The sequence below is a fragment of the Stegostoma tigrinum genome, chromosome 4 (genome assembly GCF_030684315.1).
Source record: "Stegostoma tigrinum isolate sSteTig4 chromosome 4, sSteTig4.hap1, whole genome shotgun sequence".
In the NCBI taxonomy this organism is placed as follows: domain Eukaryota; kingdom Metazoa; phylum Chordata; class Chondrichthyes; order Orectolobiformes; family Stegostomatidae; genus Stegostoma; species Stegostoma tigrinum.
Window position 1 is genome coordinate 16,293,879 of NC_081357.1, and position 13,967 is coordinate 16,307,845.

The following is a 13,967-nucleotide window of genomic DNA, read 5'->3' on the forward strand; positions in this document are numbered from 1 at the left end:
GTTGTTTCTTGGACTGGAAGAACATTTAAAGTAGGGCTCCTAGCAGTCAGTGTTAAGATCCCTACTTTTCCTGATTAATGACCTCAGCCTAATGACAGTCCAAAGATGTGTAGGCTAGTTGGGTTAGCCATGCGACATGCAGGGTTTCAGGGATAGGGTAGGGATGCGGGTTGGGTGGGATACTCTTTGGAGAAGAGTTGTGGACTCGATGGGCTGAATGGCCTGCTCTCGCACTGCAGAAATTCTATGAATCCATGATTTGGGTGTGAACGACACAATCTCAAAATTTTCAGGTCACACAAAGCTTAAAGAATCATAAACTGTGACAAGGATGGGGCTAAACTGCAAATGGACATAGGCAGGCTGGTAGAAAGCATGGACAAATAGCAGATGAAATTGACTGGAAGTAAATCTCATTGCCAGGAAGAATGCAGAGAGATAATACAAAATGAAACACAAAATCCTCAAGTAGTGCAGGATTCTTTTGTGAAATTAATTCAGGGACGTGTGAGTTAATAACTCGGTCAGCACTTACTGCTCTTCCCTAAATGCCCAGAGAAATGTTGCAAGCCAACCTCATTGCTGTGTGCCCTGTGTCACATGGAGGACAGACTCAGGTAAAGGTGGCAGATTTCCTTCTCCAGAGGACATTTACAGCCTCTTCCAACAAACAGCAACAGTTTCATGGTAATCATAACTAAGTTCAGATCTCAACTTCAGATTTCAATAACTGAAATTGAATTCTACCAGCTGCAAATTTAACCCATAACATTAGCTCAGTTTCAAAAATTCTGTCATAGGATATGGGCATCATGGGATGTGGGCATCTCTAACTGGTCTAATGTTGTTTCCCTATTCCTACTTGCCCTTGAAAAGCTGCCCTCTTGAACCATTTGGTGTTGATGCACCTACAAATATCATTTGAATGGGACTACCAGGATTTTAGTGTCAGAGAAGGAACGGTGATGGTGATGAATGGATAAGTGCTGCTCTGACAACATTCAAGAAGCTTGGTACAATCCAACACAAAGCAACCCACCTGATTTGCCACATATTTACAAGCATTTGCTCCCTCCATCACTCGGTGACAGCAGTTCATACCATTTATAAGATGCACTGCAGAAACTCACCAAGGGTTCCTGAGACATCAGCATCCAAAGATATGATCACTAAAGGTTGAAGGGCAGCAAATACATGGGAAGCCCCACCATAATCCTGACTTGGAAATATATTCCTACAGAGTCACTGAATCAAAAATCCTAGAACTCCCTTCCTAATAGCTCTGCATTGCCAGTGTGCTTAGATCTGAATGACTGTGTCAGGTAAAAAAGGCACTTTCGTAAGGAGAATGAAAGATGGATAGTAAATGATGGTCTGGACACTGATCATGCCCTTGACCACTGGATTAAAGAAATTGAGTGCTAAAAGTTGGCTAAGAAACTACCTTTTCAAAAATAAAATACTGCTTGTATTCACAATCAATATTTAACTGAAATTTATAGTAAATTTACTGCCTACTGCTAGATTTCATCCGGGCCAAAGCAAAGAGACACAAACTGTTCACTTAGAGCAGTTGAACTTAATCAGCTAAGAAAACAATTTGAACTGTTTTTGAGAGAAAATCTTATTTTCTGCAGCTGGGGCTGAGCTAACTGAAAACACATAAAAACAGGCGTCTCACTGTAACTCAGCACTAAGTGTGACTTTCAACAGAACACTGAGAGTGAGGGATAAATAGACACAGAGAAGAAGGTAATAAAATGTGAAACTGAATGAACACAGCAGGCCCAGCAGCATCTCAGGAGCACAAAAGCTGATGTTTCGGGCCTAGACCCTTCATCAGAGAGGGGGATGGGGAGAGGGAACTGGAACAAATAGGGAGAGAGGGGGAGGCGGACCGAAGATGGAGAGAAAAGAAGATAGGTGGAGAGGAGAGTATAGGTGGGGAGGTAGGGAGGGGATAGGTCAGTCCAGGGAAGACGGACAGGTCAAGGAGGTGGGATGAGGTTAGTAGGTAGATGGGGGTGCGGCTTGGGGTGGGAGGAAGGGATGGGTGAGAGGAAGAACCGGTTAGGGAGGCAGAGACAGGCTGGACTGGTTTTGGGATGCAGTGGGGGGAGGGGAAGAGCTGGGCTTGTTGTGTGGTGCAGTGGGGGGAGGGGACGAACTGGGCTGGCTTTGGAATGCGGTGGGCGAAGGGGAGATTTTGAAGCTGGTGAAGTCCACATTGATACCATTGGGCTGCAGGGTTCCCAAGCGGAATATGAGTAGCTGTTCCTGCAACCTTCGGGTGGCATCATTGTGGCAGTGCAGGAGGCCCATGATGGACATGTCATCTAAAGAATGAGAGGGGGAGTTAAAATGGTTCGTGACTGGGAAGTGCAGCGGAGGTGTTCTGCAAAGCAGTCCCCAAGCCTCCGCTTGGTTTCCCCAATGTAGAGGAAGCCACACCGGGTACAATGGATACAATATACCACATTGGCAGATGTGCAGGTGAACATCTGCTTGATATGGAAGGTCATCTTGGGGCCTGGGATAGGGGTGACGGAGGGGGTGTGGGGGCAAGTGTAGCACTTCCTGCGGTTGCAGGGGATGGTGCCGGGCGTGGTGGGGTTGGAGGGGAGTGTGGAGCGGACAAAGGAGTCTCGGAGAGAGTGGTCTCTCTGGAAGGCAGAAAAGGGTGGGGATGGAAAAATTGCTTAGGTGGTGGGGTCGGATTGTAGATGGTGGAAGTGTCGGAGGATGATGCATTGTATCCGGAGGTTGGTGGGGTGGTATGTGAGAACGAGGGGGATCCTCTGGGGGCGGTTGTGGCGGGGGCAGGGTGTGAGGAATGTGTTGCGGGAAATGCGGGAGACGCGGTCAAGGGCGTTCTCAATCACTGTGGGGGGAAAAGTTGCGGTCCTGGAAGAACATGGACATCTGGGATGTGCGTGAGTGGAATGCCTCATCCTGCGAGCAGATGCGGTGGAGGCGGAGGAATTGGGAATAGGGGATAGAATTTTTGCAGGAGGGTGGGTGGGAGGAGGTGTATTCTAGGTAGCTGTGGGAGCCAGTGGGCTTGAAATGGACATCAGTTTCTAGCTGGTTACCTGAGATGGAGACTGAGAGGTCCAGGAAGGTGAGGGATGTGTTGGAGATGGCCCAGGTGAACTTGAGGTTGGGGTGGAAGGTGTTGGTGAAGTCAATGAACTGTTTGAGCTCCTCTGGGGAGCAAGAGGCATCGCCGATACAATCATCAATGTAACGGAGGAAGAGGTGGGGTTTGGGGCCTGTGTAGGTGCGGAAGAGGGACTGTTCCACGTAACCTACAAAGAGGCAGGCATAGCTTGGGCCCATGTGGGTACCAATGGCCACTCCCTTTGTCTGTAGGAAGTGGGAGGAATCGAAAGAGAAGTTGTTGAGGGTGAGGGCGAGTTTGGCTAGGCAGATGAGGGTGTCGGTGGAGGGGGATTGGTCGGGCCTGCGGGACAGGAAGAAGCGGAGGGCCTTGAGGCCATCTGCATGAGGAATACAGGTGTATAGGAACTGGACATCCATGGTGAAAATGAGGTGTTGGGGGCCAGGGAATTGGAAGTCCTGGTGGAGGTGGAGGGCGTGGGTGGTGTCATGGACGTGGATAGGGAGTTCCTGGACCAAAGGGGAGAAAATGGAATCCAGATAGGTGGAGATGAGTTCAGTGAGGCTGGAACAGGCTGAGACAATGGGTCGACCAGGGCAGGCAGGTTTGTGGATTTTGGGAAGGAGATAGAAACGGGCCGTGCGGGGTTGGGGAACAATGAGGTTGAAGGCTGTGGGTGGGAGGTCCCCTGACGTGATGAGGTCATGAATGGTGTTGGCGATGATGGTTTGGTGCTCAGGGGTGGGGTCATGAACAAGGGGGCGGTAGGAGGTGGTGTCGGAGAGTTGGCGTCTGGCCTCGGCGATGTAGAGGTCAGTGTGCCATCCTAGCACTGCGCCTCCCTTGTCTGCGGATTTGACGGTGAGATTGGGATTGGAGCGGAGGGAGAAGAAGGTTCTTCATTAAACTTTTTTTTCTTGCAGTAATAGGTCACAAACATACGATCTAGGAGCAGGAGCAGGCCATTCAGTCCCTCTAGCCTGCTCTGCCATATCACAGTGAATTCGATTCTAAGCCACATGCACCAAAAATCTTCCCATCCCCTTGTTTAACAAGAATCTATGGGAGCCAAAAACACTGAAGATTTTCGGGAAAGATAGAGAAATATTGCTCAGGACTGAAGGGAACAAAAAGTATTGGGAGAAAGCAAGACAGGATACTGAGTTGGATAATCAGCCATGATCATATTGAATTGCGGTTAGGTTCGAAGGGCTGAATGGCCCACTCCCACTCTTATTTTCTCTGGTTCTGTGATTGGAACAGCAGAGCTTCACCATTTCTTGCTATTTTACTCATGGGGCAGGGTTGAGGGAAAGAATTGTATCTGATTGGTTGGTCCCATTCAGGGAAATTCCAGGATGATTTGTGGACTACTTTGGGGCAGATCCACCCACTGCACTGCTGTATCATGAGTGTTGGTATGAAGGTACAGCAACTAATTGGGAAAGCTAAGAGACTGTTATTATTTATAATAAAGGGTACTGAATACAAAAGTAGGGAGGTTATGATTAATTTTTGGGAGATAGGTTGTGAGACCAGATCTGGAGTACTGTGTGCGTTATTGATCTCCTTATTTAAGACAGTATGGAAATGTATGGGAAACAATTCAAGGAAGATTTCTGAGACTAAGACTCAGCATGGGAACATTATGTCACAAGTCAAGTTTGGAGAGGCTCGTCTTATGTTTGCAGGAGTTTGGAAGAGTTAGAGAGGATTGCATTGAACCTGTAGGGACATGAGAAGATTGTACAGGGAAAGAATGTTCCCTGTAACGAGAGAATCTAGAACTAAAGGTTGCTGTTTAAAGACAGGAGTTTACCCATTTAAAACAGAGGTGAGGAGTTTATTTTTTCCCAAAGCCATGAATCTTTGGGACTTTGTTCCTCAGATCGCTGTATTCTGCAGTCTGCTGTACTTTGTATGGTATGATCCGTTTGTATAGCACACAAAACAACATCTTCCACTGTATCTCAGTCTACGTGACAACAATAACCCAATCCATTAATCCAAAGGCAGTGTAAGAAAAGTCTTTGAATGTATTTAAGGCAGAGTTAGGTAGAACTTGCTAGGCAAGGAGTGAGATGTTACCAAGCTAGGTGATGTTATACTTACTGGTGATGGTTTTGATTTATGATAGAGTGCTGCCAACAATCCCCCCTTCTTAACTAAAATGATGTGGACGCGCCAATGTTGGACTGAATGAGCAAAGTCCAAAGTCACACGACACCAGGTTACAGCCCAACAGGTTTGTATAAAATCACAAGCTTTCAAGGCACTGCCCCTTTGTCAGGTGCAGTGAGAGACGAGAGCACACAGACACAGAGTTTATAGGCAGAGAGATGAAGAGCAGAGAGATCAAAGGATCATACAACTGGTGTGAGTGGAGTGAAGGAACCGAAAATGGCTGACTGATGGCCTCCTATTGAATCTTTATTCATTCATACATTCCTTCTTTCTTGAGGGAACAAAATATGAAGAACTCTGTAAGAAAGGAGACTCAAGTTTTGATTGATTGAGATGAAAATTCCAGAATCTATTTCACGCTACTGCCCCAAGATAATTAAAGGTTACATCAGTGTCTGCCTCACTTTCCAAATTTCAAACAGGCATTTAAATGTGCCACAGCGAAAAACCACAAAGGTGTCCTCGGAAGACAGACACAGGACACGACCGTTACAGCACACTTTGTCGTCCAGTACTTCACAGGAGCAGAGAGTCTACGTCATGTCCTTCACAGCCTTCAACCTGTCATTGATGATGCTGAGCATCTTGTCAAGAGCATTCCTGCACCTCTATACTCACCTTCCTGTAACCACCATGTATGGTATATAGCTGAGACTAGGCAGACTCAATGGCAACGGATGAATGGATACTGTGCAACAATCGCCAGAGAGTGATGTTCCCTCCCAGTTGGGGAACACTTCAGTGGCCAAGGACATTCAACCTCCGATCTCTGGGTAAATATTCTCCAAGGTGGCCTTCGAGATATACAACAATGGAGAATCGCTGATCAGAAACTTATGGCCAACTTCAGTACCCATGAGAATGGCCTTAACAGTGATCTTGGGTTCATGCCTTACTACAGGCAACCCCACCATGTTGTGTTCTGTATCTGTAAAATCTTCCTTACTGTCCCGTTTTGACAGCATCACTTTGATAACTTGTTTGAATCTCTCCACACTTAAATGTACAGTTTTGGATTACTTATTACAGTCTCTCACACACACACACACACACACACACACACACACACACACACACACACACACACACACACACACACACACACACACACACACACACACACACAGATACACACACACAAACACAAACACACACACACACATACACACACCTATAAACCAATAGGATGAATCATTTCGCCGAAGACTTTGTTTATTTGTAAATACAATGTTTCGTTCAAAAAACACACAATTTGTAGTCACAGTCAGCCAATGTGGCATTTTAGAAATGGGTGCTTTTGGAATAAAACCAGTCTGATTCCAGGTTAAAACTGAGACAAATTTTGGACAAACCCTCGTACCTACCTGTAATGTCACTTTTGCATATTCCTATCTCTCTATCCATGAAGCTTGGAAAGTTAGGCAGACACTGATGAAACCTTTAAGTATCTTGGGACAGTGATTTGAAACAGATTCTGGCATTTTCAGCTTAATCAATCAAAACTTGCGTCTCCTTTCTAACAGAGTTCTCTAGATCCCACTTCTGCAATTTCTAGAATGCAGGAATGTATGAGTGATTAAAGGTTCAACAGGAGGCCATCAGTCAGCCATTTTAGGCATGTTCACTCTTGCACCAGTTGTAAGATCCTTTGATCTCTCTGCTCTTCATCTCTCTGCCGATGAAGTCTGTGTCTGTGTGCTCTCCTCTCACTGCATCTGGCAAAAGAGCTGTGCTATGAAAGCTTGTGATTTCAAATAAACCTGTTGGACTGTAGAGTGCGGAGCTGGATGAACACAGCAGGCTAAGCAGCATCTTAGGAGCACAAAAGCTGAAGTTTTGGCCCTGGACCCTTCATCAGAGGATCTTGGCCCGAAATGTCAGCTTTTGTGCTTCTAAGATGCTGCTTGGCCTGCTGTGTTCATACAGCTCCACACTTTGTTATCTCGGATTCTCCAGCATCTGTGGTTCCCATTATCTCTGTTGGACTATAACCTGGTTTCATGTGATTTTTGACATTCTCATCGAAAGCGACCATATGAATTCTATAATTTCCTAATCAACCTGCTCAGAGGTGTTATGACACAATTTTGGGACAAGTGGGACTTGAAGCCAGGCCGCCAAAAAGCCTCTCTAACTATAAATGGTAGCACACAAACCACTCTTGAAACTTCATGAGAAAAGACACTTGGCTTGACAACAAGATGAAACTTATTGCATGATAACAATAGGTACAAGGTACAGTGACAAGTTAGGCAAAGACTATCAGGAATGAGAGTTGACGCATCTGCCTCCTTATTACAAGACTTCCTTGCTCTTATATTTTATGCCGTGGCTAATGAAAGCAAGCACCCTGTATACCTTCTTCACCAACTTACGTTCCAGTCCTTCCTAGGGACTATCTTTTATTGTGTAAACACTTCTTTTCTTAGACCTCCTAAAATATAACACCTCACATTCACCTGGATCAGGTTCTCTCTGCCATTTCTCAGCCCAATTTACCATCTGTTCAATATCAAGCAGTAGCCTGAGCCCATCCTCCTCACCAAACAACAACACCACTAATTTTTGTGTAATCTGCAAATTTATTAATTAGACCTTCTACATTCTCATCCAATTCATTACTGCACATAACAACAAGGGTTCCAGCTTCGATCCCTGTGGTACACCATAGGTCACAGGCTTCCAGTCACAAAAGCCACACTCACCAGCACTCTGCTTCCTATTCGTTAGTCAATTTTAGACCCAGCTTTCCAACTTATCTTGGATCCTATGGGCTCTTACCATTTGGGCCAGCCTCCCATGTGGGACCTTGTCAAAGGCCTTAGTGAAGTCCAAGTAAACCAGACCAGCTGCACTATCCATATCAATATATTGAACTATCTTTTCAAAAAACTCAATTTGTTCCTCCAACAAATCCATGGTGGCAATCCTTGATCAATCCCTGCCTTTCCAAGTATTGATTAATCCTGTCCCTCAGATTTTTTCTTTTCCCAATGACTTCCCGACCACTGACATCAGACCAACTGGTATGTCATTACATGATCTATTCCTGCTGCCCTTCTTTAAAAGAAGGAACCACATTACCAATCACGCAATTATCCGAAAATGGGTTGGCTGGCTTGAGGGTTGGTAACCTACCCTTGTCCAATTCATATGTCCACATGTTTGTGCATATTCCAGAGGTTTTATGGCTGGAAGAGATCTCAAGCTTAAGGAGGGTAACGAAGTCATGGAGGGACATGTAACATTTTCCCAGACAATAATTATCTTATTAAAAAATCAGCATAAATGAAATCATCAAATTAATTAGTTCTCCGTCTCATTTATTGTTTGTGGTGCCTTTTAACACAGATGGTCTGCTGCATTGCCTTGAGATCACAGGTTACAAGATATAAAACAGCTTAATTTTCTACCTTTGGATCTTTGGAGCACCTCTGGAGCTCCTAAAGTAAAAATCAATGAGAGTGCTATGAATTGTTTGCCACAGCCAACCAGGAATCCATAAATCATGCTATTAAAATCATTCAGATCACAAAGTAGATTTTATTAATGCTGGAACGCATGAATACTGAAGGTGATAGACCATGCAATTCATGTTTCTCACTGACATTATGAAAAAATGCCCTTAAATAGCAATGAAAATGCAATTGATTTAATACAAAAATTTGAGAAATGAATTCAAATGGCTTCAGAATAAAGTGTATCAATTCCAAAGAATAAGAGACTTTGTTTAAAGAAGTGGATGAGGTGCAGATCATGCAAATATCCACTGTCATTCTTCAGACTTGCCCCATTTCATACAATGAGCTAGTCATGTATCGGCCAAATCTTCTGGTACCTGAATAGTTTGGGGCTAGATGGACGTCTGACACTTCACGTTGGGACCCTGGAAGCCCTGATGCATGTGGAGAGTGAGTAAAACAGATAGCGAGGTGCCAAACTCAAAAGATAAAGGGAGTGCTAATGTTGGTAAAGTAGATATTCAAGTGTAAAATAGGTGTAAATCATAAAGTGTGAAAATAGCCCCACTCTGCTCAGGGTCTACTCTCTACCTATTTTACATCACAAGTGTGCCTTAAATCTATGATATCGGTTATTGACACCTCTCCTAATGGAAGTGATATTTTCCTATCCACCATATCTATATCTCTCATAATCATATACACATCTATCAGGTCTCCTCTAAACCTTTGGTGCTCCAAGGAAAGCAATCTCAACCTATCCAATCATTCCACATAGCTCACACCCCTCGGCTGAGTAAATCTCCTCTGGACCCTCTCTCATGTAATTACTTCCTTCCTTTAATGTCGTCAACAGAACTGCACCCAGTGCTCTAGTTGTGGTCTAACTACATTTTATACAGTTTCAATATAATCTCCTTGCTCTTGTATTCTATACCACAGCTAATCAAGCCAAGTATTCCATATCCCGCAATAACCATTTTATCTACATGGATCTCCGAGCTCAACATGTCTGTGCCTACGCAAACACCAAGGTTCCTGAGAACTTCAGTAATTTCTTGGGTCCTACCTTTCATATTGTAATTCCTTCTTTTGTAAGCCCTTCCCAAGTGCAGTATCTCACACTTTTCTGGGTTAAATTGTATTTGCCACAGCTCTGCCCACCTGACCAGTCTTCTATTTCAATCCTGCAATTTACAGTCATTCTCCTCGTTATATACTTCTCAATCATTTTTTGCATCATCCATGAACCAATAGTTCACAACCCCGACATTTACATCTAACCTGTCAATATGCACCACAACAACAAGGCCTCCAGCCCTGAGCCCTGCAGAAGCCCATTAGAAACAGGCTTCCAGTCACTAAAACTCCCCTCAACCATCACCCTCTGTCTCCTACCTCTCAGCCAATTTTGAATCCAATGTGCCACTTGGCCTTAGCTCCTATGTCATCTTACTTCCTTGACCAGCCTGCCATGAGGGACCTCATGAAAAGCCTTGCTAAAGCCTATGTGAGCAACTTCAAATGCATTACCATCATCAATAATCCTGGTTAGTTCTTCAATTATGTCAATCAAATTTATCCAGCATTACATCCATTTAACAAACTCATGCTGACTATTCTGATTAAAACAAAAGCCTCTGAGTGTAGATACGTGCTGTCCCTCCCCCGGCGCAAGACACTTTGGTGCTAGTCCCGCTCGCTCCAAAGACCTTTGAATAGGTTGGTTAGAAAATATCTAAACCTACATTGTCCTCAGATTTTTTTTCTTATAACTTCAGTGATTACTGAAGTTAAACAGACTGTTTGGTAATTTCCTGGTGTATCCCTATCCTCCCTTTTTAAATTATCGGAGCTCCAGTCCTCAGGTGCGTCCTCTAGAGATGTTGCATTACATCTTTGCAGATGGTGCACACTGATTTTCCCATGCATCAGGGAAATGGATGGGATGAGTGTTCATTATGGGGTGCTGATGAAGCCAACTGCTTGAATGTTATTGGAACTGCACTCATTCAGGCAAGTGGGGGGTATCCCACCACTCAGAGATAATAGGAACTGCAGATGCTGGAGAATCCGAGATGACAAAGTGTAGAGCTGGATGAACACAGGAGGCCAGGCAGCATCTTAGGAGCACAAAGGCTGACGTTTCAAGCCTCGACCCCTCATCAGAAAAGGGGGAGGGTGAGTGGGTTCTGAAATAAATAGGGAGGGAGGGAGGCAGATCGAAGATGGATAGAGGAGAAGATAGGTGGAGAGGAGACAGACAAGTTAAAGGGGCGGGGATGCAGCCAGTAGAGGGGAGTGTAGGTGGGGAGGTAGGGAGGGAATAGGTCAGTCAGGGAAGGACGGACAGGTCAAGGGGGCAGGATGAGTTTAGTAGGTAAGAAATGGAGGTGCAGCTTGAGGTGGGAGGAGGGGATAGGTGAGAGGAAGAACAAGTTAGGCAGGCGGGGATGAGCTGGGCTGGTTTTGGGATGCAGTGGGGGAGGGGAGATTTTGAAGCTTGTGAAGTCCACATTGATACCATTGGGCTGCAGGGTTCCCAAGTGGAATATGAGTTGCTGTTCCTGCAACCTTCGGGTGGCATCGTTGTGGCACTTCAGGAGGACCAGGATGGACATGTCGTCTAAGGAATGGGAGTGGGAGTTGAAATGGCTCACGACTGGGAGGTGCAGTTGTTTATTGTGAACCGAGCGGAGGTGTTCTGCAAAGTGGTCCCCAAGCCTCCGCTTGGTTTCTCCAAGGTAGAGGAAGCCACACCGGGTACAGTGGATACAGTATACCACATTGAAAGATGTGCAGGTGAATATCTGCTTGATATGGAAAGTCTTCTTGGGGCCTGGGATGGGGGTGAGGGAGTAGGTGTGGGGACAAGCGTAGCACTTCCTGCGATGGCAGGGGAAGATGCCGGGTGTGGTGGGGTTGGAGGGGAGCGTGGGGCAGACAAGCGAGTCACGGAGAGTCGTCTCTCTGGAAAACCCAGCAAGGGTGGGGATGGAAAAATGTCTTTGGTGGCGGGGTCCGATTGTAGATGGCGGAAGATTCGGAGGATGATGTGCTTGATCCGGATGTAGGTGGGGTGGTTTGCAATAAACAACAGCACCTGCCAGTCACCAGCCTTTTCAATTCCCCCTCCCTTTCCTTAGACGACATGTCCATCCTGGGCCTCCTGCAGCGCCACAATGATGCCACCTGAAGGTTGCAGGAACAGCAACTCATATTCCGCTTGGGAACCCTGCAGCCCAATGGTATCAATGTGGATTTCACCAGCTTCAAAATTTCCCCTCCCCCCAATGCACCCCAAAACCAGCCCAGCTCGTCCCCGCGTCCCTAACCTGTTCTTCCTCTCACCTATCCCCTCCTCCCACCTCAAGCCGCATCCCCATTTCCTACCTACTAACCTCAGCCCACCCCCTTGAGCTGTCCATCCTCCCCAGACTGTCCTATCCCCTCCCTACCTCCCCACCTATACTCCCCTCTACAGGCTCCATCCCCACCTCTTTAACTTGTCTGTCTCCTCTCCACCTATCTTCTCCTCTATCCATCTTGGATCCACCTCCCCCTCTCTCCCTATTTATTTCAGAACCCTCTCCACCTCCCCCTTTTCTGATGAAGGGTCTAGGCCTGAAACATCAGCTTTTGTGCTCCTGAGATGCTGCTGGGCCTGCTGTGTTCATCCAGCTCCACACTTTGTTATCTCGGGTTCCATCACTCTCCTGACTTGTGCCTTGTAAATGGTTGACACGTCTTGGGGAGTCAGGAAGTGAGTTAATCACTACAAGATTCCTAGCCTGGAATAATTATATCTACCTGCATACTGTGAGTAATGAAGTCACTGAACACTAGAGGCAGTAGGTGTTAAATCCATTTCTTGGTCTTCTTTGTTTTGCCAGGATATTTACTTTATTCAGAGTAATTTTGCTTTAGGTCATTTGGGCCTGTCCTACTCTATTTTATTTCAAGCTGTTTAACTTAAATTTACGTGAGGTCTGTCTTGCGATATTTTAACAAGACTTGTTTCAGCAAACTTTCAAAAGCTTTGTTTGATATTCCTTCTCAGAAAAATGGTCTCTACTTTCTGCACTCCATTTCGCAGTTAAATCTTTAATGAGCCTGCTGCCCATTCAACACAATAAATTACATTCCTTCATTGCACTGATCAGTTGTTGCAAAATACTGATAATCCCCTGTTGGATTTGCCCCAGGGTTTTTGAGAGATCTTGAATTTGCAGCTAATTTTCTTAATCCATTTGAGATGTGGCAGTGGAATGCATTTCTCGAGTGACAAAAAATAAAGTGTGATTTGTTTATGATCGGGGAACTGAAGCTGTGCAGGAACGGGATAACAGAGAGCAAGTTTCAAAACTAAAAAATCAGTGAATGTTTATTTCTGTAATTGTTATACTCTCATAATTCAAATATAGCTCTTAAGAGTATGAGAATTACCAGATAAGGAACAATTGAAAACCCTTCCACAGGGTACCGTGATAATGTAATTCTAAGGGGGTGGGGCAAGTGACTCAACGGTTAGCACTGCTACCTCATAGCGCCAGGGTCCCAGGTTCAGTTCCAGCCACAGGAACTGTGTGAAGTTTGCACATTCTTCCCATGTCTATGTGGGTTTCCGCCAGGTGCTCTAGTTTCCTCCCATAGTTCAAAGATGTGCAGGTTAGGTGCATCGTCAATGCTAAATTTCCCATAGTGCCCAGGAATATGCATGCTCGGTGGATTAGCCTGGGATTTGTAGGGTTACAGGAATAATGTAGGGTGATGAATCTGGATGGATGCCCCTCAGAATAATAAAATGTGAGGCTGGATGAACACAGCAGGCCAAGCAGCATCTCAGGAGCACAAAAACAGCCATTATTGAACAAACTTTATTTATACCGCCATCAGAGACGGTGAGGTGGAATGTGCTGGTGGGGAGCGCCAAGAGGGCAATATAACAACATTCACAGATCCTGCAATATATCACACAATACACTGTTTGTGTATCTGCATTAGATGTCTGTAATCCTTTGCTTCCCACCTCCTGTTATTCAAAACTTTTGTTGCAATATGTCATTGTCACCCTATCTCCACCATTGTCACTTACACAGTCTTCATCACTGTTGGGTAATGTCACATGCTAGCACAGTCTAAAACAGAAAATGACATGAGACTTGATGGAATGTCTGATTATTTTGGAAGCTGTGATCCAG